Raw genomic sequence first — 14,082 nt, 5'->3', positions numbered from 1 at the left:
TATAGGAATATATAGGTGGGAATGTTGAGTTAACTCTATGTAAGGAGTACACGGTTCAGTACGCAAAGGGGCAATTCACAAGACTATGGACCTCACCAGAATCAGAAATTACTTAACAGAGTTCCAGCTAGCTCAGTGTCAGTGTTATCTTCGCTTAACAATAAAATTGTTGAGAGTGTATAAACTCCCCTGTAGGACAATAAGCCCTTATCCAACTCTGCAACGGCCTTGTAACTAAAAATATGCTCTATGTAGTAATACTTTTAACTTGTTAGACAGTACCAAAAGTTTTCTCAGAAGATAGTATCAGTGTTTGGCAGAAACATGCTTCCAAAAAATAAACTAACTCAAGAAGTTTCCAGGGACATATTTACATATATGGATGGTGACTTTTACCCAGTTCCAAAACATAACAGACTAGTCATGCAACAGTTTTCTTTGTTAAGCATAAACATCCTAAAAATACTGGGAAGGTTCACTGAGAGAGATCCTGAAGAATAGCCTGATACTGCCGTTCTGATTGCACAGAGTCCCACTGAAGGTACGGGGGCTCCATGCAGGTGCAAGGGCTACCCACATTGATCCAACTACAGCATTGAGGCCTTAATATTCCAGGATTTGGAACATCTAGCAAGATTCTGGTTGACTTAGTGTCAGGTTTTGATACACTTTCTTGAAACAATTGACAATTGTGGGGTTTGCAATTGAAAAAGAGGCCTGACGTGGATGTTCTCAATTTTCATCGGCAAGTCCAGGATGAGATGGGTTCCCTGTAATTCTTCTTGCCAGAGTGAAGTTATAAATTAGGGCCATTGCATTAGTAAAGCACAAAAACTATGTTAAAATAATATCCTAACTTCGCATCCAGGAAAGCAGTGAGTAAGTACTTAAATCCATCCCTATTCTGGAAAATTGATTTCAATGGGATTTAAGCACGTGCTTCCAGTTAAGCATGTGCTTATGTACATTCCTGAACAGAGCTGCTTTCCTGAATCAGGGCTTTAGTGTCTGCCAAAACAATCCATGAAAGCAGAGAATTCCAGCAGGCTAAGACTTCTTAACCCTTAACCTATTTTAGCTTGCTTAGTGGTTACAGGAAAGTTCTGGTGTTCTCTCAGACCTTACATATGCTGATATGGGAATCTGCAAGGGAATTAAGACTGTAGCTTTAATTTTTAAGAGACAAATTCTGCTCACCTTACTTGTGTGAGTAGTGCAGTAAGTTTTTTTACTTTGACAAAGAAATTAGTGGACTTAGTCCCTTCAGTCTAAGCCAGAACAAGCACTCAGTTGCTAGTAATGTGGCTTCCTTTTAGTACAGTTTTATTATGATATGATTGAGTATGATAGCATTAATAGTGAATTCCTTATCAGAAACTGCCAGTAATTCAAACAGGTCTACAGTAGATAATACAAATCTGGGATATCACTTTACATTGGTGAACTTTTCAAACACAAACACAGATAACTGAGACCCCTTTAAAAGTGTGAACTTTAAAGCTTCAGTCCTCAAAAGACTTAGGCATATGTTTGAAATCAATAAGGCTACTCACAGAGTGTTTAGACGTGTTTTAGTTTTTGTAGGATCATGGCCTAAATGTGATGAGACTCTACAAATTTTTGGAATTTGGCTCCACAGAGCTTACTCTGTTTCTATCATGCTTCCTCAGCTGACTGAGACAAAGTAAACATAGCATGGATAAAAGTTAAAAAGTCTCCAGTATATTAAAAAAATAAATTTAGTGTTTCCATGCTTTTATATCATTGATGCTGAGATTTGTTCCAATCTGAGCACCAGTACAGTGAAAATGAACTTGTCCACCAGGTGGTGCCATTGCACAACATCAGCAAAAGCAACTGTGCAGCATACACCAAATTTAAAAGTTAGTTTACAGCTAGCATTGTGAAATATTTTGGATGAGATTTTTTTTTAATTTTCATATCCTTTCTTTTTAAAATTATAGAAGTGGCAAGAATTAATCTCCAAAGCCACATATAGAAAAAAAATAATAAAATACAACAACAGGATTTGAATTTACTATCTTTGAAATATGAAGGTGCTTTTATCCAAGAGTTTACCAACTTTGCCTAGCACATTAGAATTTTAAAACAATATTTTTGTCCAGTGAAAGCTCTAATTTTTCTGCTAATAAAATGAAATACACATTCAATGACTAAAACTTCAATACAAACTATAAAATGTAAACAAACCTCAAACGTTGCCTAGTTCATACCAAGGCACATGTACACTTTTATTATAAAAACTGGCCATAAGGTAAAATTTTCAAAAGTGTCTATGTGACTTCAAAGCCTAAGTCACACTTTCAAAGATTATTCAGGGACAGATTTTCAAACATATTAGAGGCCTAATGATGCTGACAGAATTTTAGGGTGACCATATTTCCCAAAGGCAAAATAGGATATAGCGCACAGCTGGCCTGAACCCTCCCCCCACTCTGCATGGGGCAGGCCTGAGCCACTCACCTGAGCTTCTTCCTCCCCCTCACATGAGGGTGGGGTCCCCGCTCACCCGAGCCCTGCCTCCCCCCAGCGCGGGGCTGGCATCACCCCATGTTCTTCTGCACCCCACCTCACTTTTTTGACCCAAGTGGGCATTTGTCCTGCTTACTCTTGCCAATTGATCAAGTTGGCAAGAGCAGATGGGACAAATGCCCACTTTTGTCAAAAAAAAGTTGGGACGGCTGGGACAGGGCTTAAAAAAGGGAGTGCCCCAGCTGAAATGGGACGTATGGTCACCCTAAGACAGGTGTCTCGTGGGAACTGCATGGGAATTAGGTGCGAGACATTTTTGAAAATCCCAGTAGATTTTCAGTATCTGAAAGTCCCAGTAGATAGGCATCTAGATAGGTTTCTAAACCCCTCAGGGACAGATTTTAAAGCTAAGGGCAAAATTTTCCAAAGTGGAAATGGGCATTAGGAATTTTGGGCGTGTCTACACAGCATTTTGGAGCCTGTGGGAGCAAGCTTTCCAGCCTGGGTCAGCAGACCTGGGCTACAACGTCAAGGTGCTGTCTACACAGCTATTTTTCGAGTGCTAGCATGAGCCCTGCTAATGAGAATCTGTGGACTCGGGCTGGGGCTCTCGCTCCTGTGGGCTCCAAAATGCTGAGTAGGCATACCCTTAAATACTTCTGAGGATTTGGACCTTCGGCGCCTGTCTCTATGAACATCAATGGGACTTAGGCTACGTCTAAGACACGGGCACTTCAGCAGCACAGCAACAGTGTTGTAGCTATGCCGCTGTAGGGTCACAGTTTAGATACTTCCTACAGTAACAGAAGGGGTTGTTTTGTCCACCTTCCTGAGTGGTGGTAGGCTGAGGGAAGCATGCTTCCATTGACCTAGCCATGTCTACCCCGAGAGTGAGGTGAGCATAGCTACGCTGCCGAGGCGGGTGAGCGCACCCTTGAACAATGTAGCTATGTCACTCTAAATTTTAAGTGTAGACTAGGCCTTCGACATCTACATGTCGAAGGGTGTGTTTACACTGCAATTAAAAACCAGCAGCTGGCCCACCTCAGCGGGCTTGGGCTCACTGGGCTTGGGCTAAGGCACTGTTTAATTGTGGTGTAGATGTTTGGGCTCAGGCTGGAGACCATGCTCTGGGGCCCCAAAAATCTTACAATTAACCTATCTGCATCTTTAGATACCTAAAAACATTTAAAATCTGCCTCAAAATGTCTCTGGTTAATCTAGGAAGGTGTCCATATTGCTCCAAATAGAATAGAAATATACTGAACCAAATTTTGGCACACTCTGGTTTTCTCCCCAAACAGGTGATATTATCCTATATTTGTATTATTGTAGTGATTAGGTACACTTATAAGCTGTAAAAACATAATTATTTATGCACCGGTGTGCGTCCTACTATTGGTATAATGGATTTAGGTCAAGTTGAATATATATCCTAAAGTGTGCAGATCATGATCCCTGACCACTAATATACAATCTAAGAAACCAAAAGAGGTTTGAATTCAATACTCTGAAATATAAAGCTGATATTTCATCAACTGGACTGCAGTTGCTTGTCAGTCTTGAGGATTTAAGCCCTGAGCCTGCAAATATGTATATGTTTAACTTTAAACCCATGCATATGTATTTGCAGGATCACTGTCTTTATTGTGAAATTGTCCACAGGAGGCCTCTGATAGTGTTACCTGAGTGCCTGACAAACTTACTGGGGGAAAATTATAGATTCTAGTAAAGCAAATTTCATATTACTTCCTCCCTTTGTTTCTTGCCTGTTGAAGTCGGGAAGGGACTGTCTGATACTAGATTAACAAAGAGAAGGTTCAGGGTGACTTGACTGCAGTCTATAAATAGCTACATGGGGAACAAATATTTAATAACGGTGTCTTCAGTCTAGCAGAGAAAGGTATAACATGAGCCAATGATTGGATGTTGAAGCTAAACAAATTGAGATGGAAATAATTCATAAAGATATATCCTAGAAATTATTTTGAGGCAGGTTTATGATTTGTGTTATACGGAAGTTCAGGCTAGATGACCACAATGGTCCCTTCTGGCCTTGGAAACTGTGAATTCATATTGGTTGGGGCCTCAGTGTGCTAGTGTAATACAAATAGTCAGTCATCATAATAACTATTAAAAAGAGCTATACCCATTGCAAAACATTATGTAACTCAGATTTAATTGACTGTGCTTTCCCTCTTTAGGTAAACTACTCTGTGTTTACCTGATGACTGAAGCAATACTGTCAATATCCATTGTTAATTTCATCAAATTGAGTAACAATATATATTTTGGGTAAAACATATTCAGCATAGGCTTATCCCTCTGGTAAATCACAAACATCTGGGGAGTGTCCAGACTACCTTTTAAAAATTTGTTAACTACCTTGTGTTAATAGGCAATTAACTCCATACATTAGTATTAAACCCACAAGACTAAAAGGAATACAAACACAACAAATCTGAGTGCTGTCTTGGACGCTTAAAGTGAGATTTACAAACATACTGAGCATTTGCCTAATTTACTCAACAGAGATAGGCTATGTGTACACTAGAGAGCTTACAGCGGCACAACTGTACCGACGCAGCTGTGCCCCAGTAAAACCTCTAGTGTAGCCGCTCTATGCCAACAGGAGACAGCTCTCCCGTCGACATAATTAAACCACCCCCAACAAGTGGTGGTAGTCGTCCACACCAGCACTTATGCTGGTGCAACTTATGTCTCTCAAGGGCAGGGGTGAAAGTGGGCTGGTACAGTGTACCTGTAAGAAGTGCCCGCCAGTACCGGCCTGTACACAGCCCATGTTAAAGCGCTGCTATGGCTCTGCTTTAACGTCACTGCCCCTTTTGCCCCCCCCCACCCATCGGCGACCCTACCAGCAGGGCAGCCGATGGCAGGGGTAAAAGAGGCACCTGCCCTAGGAGCTGGAGCCCTGGGCCCTTTTAAATCGCCGCCATACCCCCGGGCAGCACAGGCCAGGCAGCGCGGATGGGCTGACTGGGGGAGGCTGACCCCCAGACCTGCCCTTTCCACCCAACGTGCAAGGCCCCCATTACCAGTAAGTCTTCTGTGTTACTTTCACCCCTGCTCAAGGGTGTGTGTTTTTCAGACTCCTGAGCAACATAAGTTATACCGACATAACTGGTAGTGCAGACATAGCCTTAGGGAATTTAGGGAAGATGAAAAGAAGGGAATTACATTACTTCGGACAAGCAGAGTCTGCTGCTTGCCAATACTTTAGTACGAACATGCTCGGCAGCCCTGATGGACCAATACCGTTAATCAAGATTGGGATCCTTCAGTCTTTTCTTCGGGAGAACTCCCATTGTTTTCATAGATTTGCCCAAGTAAGATATGTAGGACACTGTCGTAACTTATAAAGTTAAATTTATATACTGTTATTTTTTGTCTGTACTTCAGTGTAATGTTAACTTCTTTACAAATATGGGGCAGGGGAATGGGGGGAGAGATTGGTTGTAATTATATCCTGAAGCCCTCGAACAATATTATATCAGACACAGCTGCTGCTGCAAATATAACGTTTACTATATACACACACAAACCAGTAGGGGCCCCCAGTCATCTAAATAAATGCACACAGTAGATTTATCTCATTAATTTTCTATTAAATGATTTATTTTGGAGGAATGGCAGATGAATTGCAGTATGGAATTATGTGCTCCCACTTCCTCTCTGTGCACAGGTACTTTCTTTGACATGGGAAGTACATGCTTTAGTTTTCAGATTTTGCATCTCTTGCATGCCAGATGTAATAACAAAAAGTCACTTTTTTCACATTCAATCACTATTTTATTGCAGCAGTTTCACTCATTTAAGGGCCCCAGGGTTAAACTGTTGCATTATTTTGCTTTTGTAATATGGACTTACTTCTTGGGGCATCTAGTTATCTGGGACCATGGGTCTTGAACCCAAGTCCACAGGGCTCATTGGAGCTAGCAGATTCCAATCTGCAAAGTTTTGATAGAATAGGAGCTGAACTCAGCCAGAGGACCCCAGTCCTGGGAGCTGATCAGCAGAACACTGAAAGCTCTGACTGGTCCACAACCTACTTAAACCCAGTACAGGAACAAGAAGTTGCCTATGAAAGTAGAATCCATCTTGCTCTGGAATGTGTGCCTTGTGCTTCCTGCTCCCCTGGCTTAACTTCCTGGTATCTTGACCTGGCCTGACTCTGGTTATCAATCCATGGTTAAGCTCTCAATTTTGTCTCCTGCTTCTGATCTCCCAGTGACTTGACACCTGACTCTGTTTTGCCCCCTGGCCTGTTTCAGACTCTGACCTCCAGATATCTACCCTGGCCCAACTCCTGCATTGACCACTACGTCAGACCGCCCACATCCTCATTGTGGCCACCTGCACAGGATACATTGAATTTTAATGACAGCTCAGGAAAAGAGCTAAATTACCTCGCTGGAATTTTATTTTACATCTTCGCTGGAGCAGGAATACTTTTAAACCTGTTGTTATAATTTACATTTATTTAGCACAAGTTCATCTGTGTGTATATATGCAGTATCCATGTTCTGCAGCACTGTTATAAGCATAGAGACAACTAAGCATGTGATTCTGATCTCTTGTTTGTTTTACACTGACAAAACTCCATTAGCATTTAGGGAGTTACTCCTTAACAGAATTGTTCCCTCTGCTCTTGCCTTTGGCAAGCCTCAGTGCAAGAGGTATTCTAAGGATGGGTTGGGGTTTGTCAAGGGCAGGGTCTTTGTAGTGCAGAACTCTATAGCCAGACTGGGCAGCTCAAGGTTACAGCAGCCTATTGGCCTGCCTAAATTATGCAGGATCTCTTGGACCCCAGCCAGCCCAGAATCCCAAGGTTACAGAAGTGAATTAATGATAGCTTTGCCCACACCTTTCTCTTGGCTTCCACATGCATATACAGCCTTATGTGGCAAGTCAAATGACTAAGGGAGCTGTCTCTGCTAGGAAACAAGGTATGTTCTCAACTCAAGTTAATTAACATGAGATAAAATCTTAGGGAAGAGAAGGCAGTTTGTAGCCCTCACACAAGTTAGAGGTCAAAGTAAACCCTAGGCTACCTCATAAGGTATGTCTACGCTGCACTGTAAGCCCAGGCTCAAGGTTAACCCCGCCTTTCGTCTACACTGCAATTGCACTAACCCAGGGCTCAGACCCATCCCCATTGCTTTGCAGCATAGCTGCGGCCCCAGTTGACTCAGGTCTTGGGAGTCATCAGCAAGCGTCCCCTGGAATTGTGGGATAACTTCCTTAGTCCTCTCTATCCCAACAACCTGCAGTCCACTCTGTTGAAAATGATAGCCGCCATCTTTCTCCCTCCCAGCAAACAGCAGCAACTCAGGTCAGCATTAACCTATTCTGTTTCTGATCACCAATATGCAAGCACACTATCAGAGAGCCTCCTGGGTTTGCAATGGATAGCAAACAGATCAAGACTTTCCAAAGCAAGCCATAATGTGCAGGGTGGGCAATGAAGTTTTCCCACAGTGCACCATGCTCACATTTCTGGGGGTGCTAGGGACTCTGGGATATGGTTACTTTGGTTTGGGTCTGTGCACTTCAGAGCCCTAGGTTCAAGCACAGATTCAAAGTGTGTTAAATAAGGTTTAAATACAATGTAGGCACTCAAACCAAGGGTTCCCTAACACAGGTCAGTGACTTGAGTCCCACTAACCCTGGGCTTACCTTGCAGTGTAGACATACCCATAGTATTCAACTTGACCTTCTAACTTGTGTGTAAATTACAAACTGCTAACATTTTTGCCTCAGACTAGTTACCCTGTGTTAGCCAACATGAGGTAAGAACACACTTTTTTTTTTTTTTGGGTGAAAATGCACCCAAGATGTTGTATCTCAGCTGTCCTACATTCTCATCCCTCTTTTCAGTCATTTCACTTGCCAAGGCGTAAAGTTGTTCTATGCCTAAAATTGAAAGCTGACATAGCTATGTTGGTTGGGGGTGTGAAAAAAACAACACCCTGACCAATGTCGCTATGCCAACCTATCCCCCAGTGTAGACACAGCTATGTTGATGGAAGAACGCTTCCGTTGTTGTCGCTACCATTGTTCAGATAGGTAGTGTTCCTACAGTGATGGAAAAACCTCTTCCGTAAGTGGCTGTGTCTACACTATGGAGTGATGCTGGCACAGCTACGGTAAGGTAGCTATGCCACGATAGCGTCTGTAGCATGACATACCCTTACGGTCATGCCAAATTGCCAGAAAGTCCTGCAGTGTGAGAATGCTTCTCAGCCTCTGTAGTGCTGGGATCATTCAATTTTCTCAGACTGGTATGATGTTCCTCTCCACAGTCCGTGCATGTTATAGCTAGAAGGAGCTCAAGTGTTATGGGTTGTATGAGCAGTGCTCCCATGCAGCTGGGACAAGGCAGAATGAGATAGGAGAAGTGCTAAGGGGGAAAGAAATAAGAAGGGAATAACCATTTAGGGAAGTCCTCTTTCTTTCTTTTATCTGAAGAAGCTGAGTTTCTCCATTGGGGAAACATTATGTAAAAGCAGGAAACAACATTTCTTCAAATATACAAAATGCACTCATCTGCCTTGAGGACTAACCCTATAGAAAGTTTGAAGTTTACAAACTAACCCTTTCTTGGAGTTATGTGAGCCCAAAATTGTTTTGACTTTTATAAATGGATGGATTTGTGGGGGTTTTTTTCACTTGTATAACTCAAAAACGACTCAAGTTTGTTAAAACATCAGAGTAATTCACTAAGGGATAAAATTCTCAGAAAAAATTCTGCTTAAAATGAAGTGTTTTGAAGAAGTATCAAGTGTGTAAAAATAGGGGTTTAGATTTTTTATTCCTGGAAATCAAAGAGAACAAATTTCAGTTTCAGATTGTATTCAATAGTGTTAGTTGTTAGTTTTTATACAAAGCAATAGGCTTTTATCCTTTTTAATTTTCAGCCAAACCTTTATAGCTCACATTTCGAAGGGACAAGTCAGAAGCAGCATCTAGTTGTGTGGTATCGGGAAATGTAGGTTTTTTTCCCCAGTGTAAGAGTTGTTCGTTCAATATCACTTGAAATAAGGAAGCCAGGAAAATGTAAAGCCTCAATTCAGATTCACAGATATTAATAATAGAATCATAGACTATCAGGGTTGGAAGGGACCCCAGAAGGTCATCTAGTCCAACCCCCTGCTCAAAGCAGGACCAATTCCCAGTTAAATCATCCCAGCCAGGGCTTTGTCAAGCCTGACCTTAAAACCCTCTAAGGAAGGAGATTCTACCACCTCCCTAGGTAACGCATTCCAGTGTTTCACCACCCTCTTAGTGAAAAAGTTTTTCCTAATATCCAATCTAAACCTCCCCCACTGCAACTTGAGACCATTACTCCTCGTTCTGTCATCTGCTACCATTGAGAACAGTCTAGAGCCATCCTCTTTGGAACCCCCTTTCAGGTAGTTGAAAGCAGCTATCAAATCCCCCCTCATTCTTCTCTTCTGCAGGCTAAACAATCCCAGCTCCCTCAGCCTCTCCTCATAACTCATGTGTTCCAGTCCCCTAATCATTTTTGTTGCCCTTCGCTGGACTCTCTCCAATTTATCCACATCCTTCTTGTAGTGTGGGGCCCAAAACTGGACACAGTACTCCAGATGAGGCCTCACCAATGTCGAATAGAGGGGAACGATCACGTCCCTCGATCTGCTCGCTATGCCCCTACTTATACATCCCAAAATGCCATTGGCCTTCTTGGCAACAAGGGCACACTGCTGACTCATATCCAGCTTCTCGTCCACTGTCACACCTAGGTCCTTTTCCGCAGAACTGCTGCCTAGCCATTCGGTCCCTAGTCTGTAGCTGTGCATTGGGTTCTTCCATCCTAAGTGCAGGACCCTGCACTTATCCTTATTGAACCTCATCAGATTTCTTTTGGCCCAATCCTCCAATTTGTCTAGGTCCTTCTGTATCCTATCCCTCCCCTCCAGCGTATCTACCACTCCTCCCAGTTTAGTATCATCCGCAAATTTGCTGAGAGTGCAATCCACACCATCCTCCAGATCATTTATGAAGATATTGAACAAAACCGGCCCCAGGACCGACCCTTGGGGTACTCCACTTGATACCGGCTGCCAACTAGATATGGAGCCATTGATCACTACCCATTGAGCCCGACAATCTAGCCAGCTTTCTACCCACCTTGTAGTGCATTCATCCAGCCCATACTTCCTTAACTTGCTGACAAGAATACTGTGGGAGACCGTGTCAAAAGCTTTGCTAAAGTCAAGAAACAATACATCCACTGCTTTCCCTTCATCCACAGAACCAGTAAGGTCAGAAGGGACCATTATGATCATCTAGTCTGACCTCCTGCACAAGGCAGGCCACAGAATCTCACTCACCCACTCCTGCGAAAAACCTCACCCCTATGCCTGAGCTATTGAAGTTCTTAAATCGTGGTTTAAAGACTTCAAGGAGCAGAGAATCCTCCAGCAAGTGACCCGTGCCCCATGCTACAGAGGAAGGCGAAAAACTTCCAGGGCCTCTTCCAATCTGCCCTGGAGGAAAATTCCTTCCCAACCCCAAATATGGCGATCAGCTGAACCCTAAGCATATGGGCAAGATTCACCAGCCAGATACCCTGGAAAGAATTCTCTGTAGTAACTCAGATCCCACCCCATCTAACATCCCATCACAGGCCATTAAGCCTATTTACCATGAATAGTTAAAGATCAATTAATTGCCAAAATCATGTTATCCCATCATACCATCTCCTCCATAAACTTATCGAGTTTAATCTTAAAGCCAGATAGGTCTTTTGCCCCCACGGCTTCCCTTGGAAGGCTATTCCAAAACTTCACTCCTCTGATGGTTAGAAACCTTCATCTAATTTCAAGCCTAAACTTCCAGTTTACTAAAGTGAGAGTCTGCATTGATTAGTCAAACGGTGAGAGGTAAAGTTATATCTGCTAGGAGCCAAGTATCACATGAAGCCTAATTCTGGTTATAAAAGTTCAGTTTTCAAACCAGTGTGACCTCAGTGCTGATCAATAAATGGAAGTTCAAAAGGACAGCTAAATTTGGAGAATGCCAAACAGAGTTTGGGGTGTGTTAGAGCACCTGACAGCTAGAATTAATCCACAGCATAGGGGTCTAGGGCATTATTGTTTGTTTTGCTTTTGTTGCTTACTCCATTTTGTATTGTATTTTACAGCTAATGAACTGTGCAGTCTGTAAAACATTAATCCTGATGTCAAGTCAGTTTTGTAAATAAGGATCAATGCCTCAGTTTAAAGGGAAAGAAAAATGTGGGGAAGGATATGGTAGCTTACATTGGGAAGCTGAAATATATGCTATATATTGAGCTGAAAATCTACCTTTAGCCCAAGACTATATTGTCTCTGTATTTTTATTCGCGCCTTTGACACTGCCTCATCCAACTGGACAATAGTCTTTTAGGGTATTACAACTGGACTCTGGGTCTTGTTGAATTAGGTCTCTGTCTTGCTAGCATTGTTAAATCAAGTACTCCCAAATCTTTACCTTCCAACAGTCCTGGGTTTCAGGGGCTGTCCCATTTTGAACCCCCAACCCCCTGTTCCAGTTGAAGAGCAGTTTGCCGTGGGCCCCAGTTTGAGAGGGCCCCCAAACTAAGTGGCATTGTGATCTCACACACAAGGTCACAGCATCACTCAAAGTTTGGCCTGTCTGCCCTGCGGTCTCCATGTATGGAGGGATGGATGGGCCAAATCTGATGGTGCTGAATTCTGCTTAACACACTTGAAATGGTAGAGAGATGCTAAATTACTGAGTATGCTGGACTACAATAGAAAGAAAAGTGCATGATAGGTAAGGCAATATGAAAAGATTAATTGTAAACTCATGCTAATAACTGGTAGTCATGACTGCTGTGTGTTTTAGTAGTAGCTGCCTTTCTTTTACATCTAGTTATGCTAGATTCTTTGCAACTACTTATAGACCAATATGGCACACTCCTATACACTACAGAAATCCAGTTCTCTTAAAATCATCTCCAGCAGTTTTAATTTTCTAATTATTTTGGATTCCCTCTAGCTTTACTGATTTTTATTTCCAGTACAGAACCCAGTACTACATGCAGTGCTTCAGTAATGAAATTATCAATGCAGTGGTGAGAGAAGAATTATTTTTCCTTGCCTATACCTTTTATTAAGATGTATAAATACCTATTTATACATCTTAATAAAACAGACAAATTCTGTACAGCCGTATCACACGATGTGCTCCTGTTCATCTTACTGTCTATCATCCCAAAACCTCTTTTGTAGTTCAGTTTTGTAACTGGCAGTCTTCTATTTTATAGTTACAAATATGGTGAATTCTTCCTCCCCCCAAAAAATCACCTTAACCCTAATGTCTAATATTGTCTCATTGTTTCCTTGTATTCTCCCATCTGTTGTTCTTTGTTTTATACTTAGCTTATAAACTATATGGAGCAGGGACTGTCTTTTGTATGTAGCACCTAGCACAACAGGGTCTTGGTCTCTGTCTAAGGCTCCTTAGGTATTACGATAATACAAATAAATAATAAGTTACACCAGGCCTACTATATTCCCCTCACTAACAAAATGGTTGAGTTGACATGATCTTGCCATCAGTTTGACCTCTTTCTTATCCCATGATTCCACTATTGATTAGCTGACTGGTTCAGATAACATAACCAACTTGCATCTTTTTTGAGGTTCCAGAAAGTTAACTTTGGTCCTGATTCTCCTGAAATACTCATCTCTTGGAGTACGGCGATCAGCACTTATTTAGCCTGCCTGTGCATGCCACATTCATAGTGTGACCATACGTCCCATTTTGGTCAGGACAGTCCCTTTTTTGAGCCCTCTCCCGGCGGCAGCAACATTTCTGGCAAAACTGGGCATTTGTCCTTTTTGCTCTTGCCAACTGATCATCATGCACCAAATGCACAGTTTTGCCAAAAAAGTGGGGTGCAACCTCTAGCAAAGAGCAGAGGAACATGTAGGAGAGAGGGGGGCAAGCAGCAATACCAGCCCTGTGCAGGAGGGAGGGCTCTGGAGAGCAGCTTGGGCTGGGCCAGCCCCGCAGAGGCAGGCAGCAGGGGGAGCTCAGGCCAGTCCCACACGCAGGGAGGGAGAGGGAGGCCTCGGGTCTGCCCAGGGCAGGTGGCAAGGAGGCTCTGGCCAGCCCCACCACACTGTGGGCAAGCGGCAGGAGGGTTTGGGAGGGAGGGAGAGCCGGGCCTCGAGCCAGCCCCATGTAGGAGGGGGCCTCAGGTCAACCCTGTGAGGTGTCCCATTTTCCCTTTGGGAAAATATGGTCACCCTGCATTCAGTAAGGATCCACTGCAGAAATGCCATAGCATGTGATATGTCTTACTTCAGTTCTTTCTAATCAAGCAGAAAACACTGGAAATATTATGAAAGCTTGACCTTGTGAGACTTCTAGTCTAGCTCAACTGGTTCTGAAAATCTTTCAAATGCTTAAGTGCATCTGTCTTTCCAGGTTTTCCCAGGGTACTTATTATAATGTTCTTAAGGGAGAGAGCACCTCGTTGTCTTGTTTGCTCTAGGTTACATGGCATCACCCCTAGGTTAATAATTTTCTTCA

At 42.7% G+C, this 14,082-nt stretch overlaps 1 long non-coding RNA gene across 2 annotated transcripts in view; it reads right to left on the bottom strand.

Moving 5' to 3' along the window:
- The window catches only part of LOC311527909, a 68,237-nt gene that overhangs the window by 53,220 nt on the left and 935 nt on the right, over window positions 1–14,082 (bottom strand). The window lies entirely within an intron of this gene.

The sequence above is a fragment of the Lepidochelys olivacea genome (genome assembly GCF_965140295.1).
Source record: "Lepidochelys olivacea isolate rLepOli2 genome assembly, chromosome: 10".
NCBI classification, from domain to species: Eukaryota; Metazoa; Chordata; order Testudines; family Cheloniidae; genus Lepidochelys; species Lepidochelys olivacea.
The sequence above is the reverse complement of the archived record's forward strand: the minus strand, read 5'-3'. Positions and strand labels throughout refer to the sequence as shown.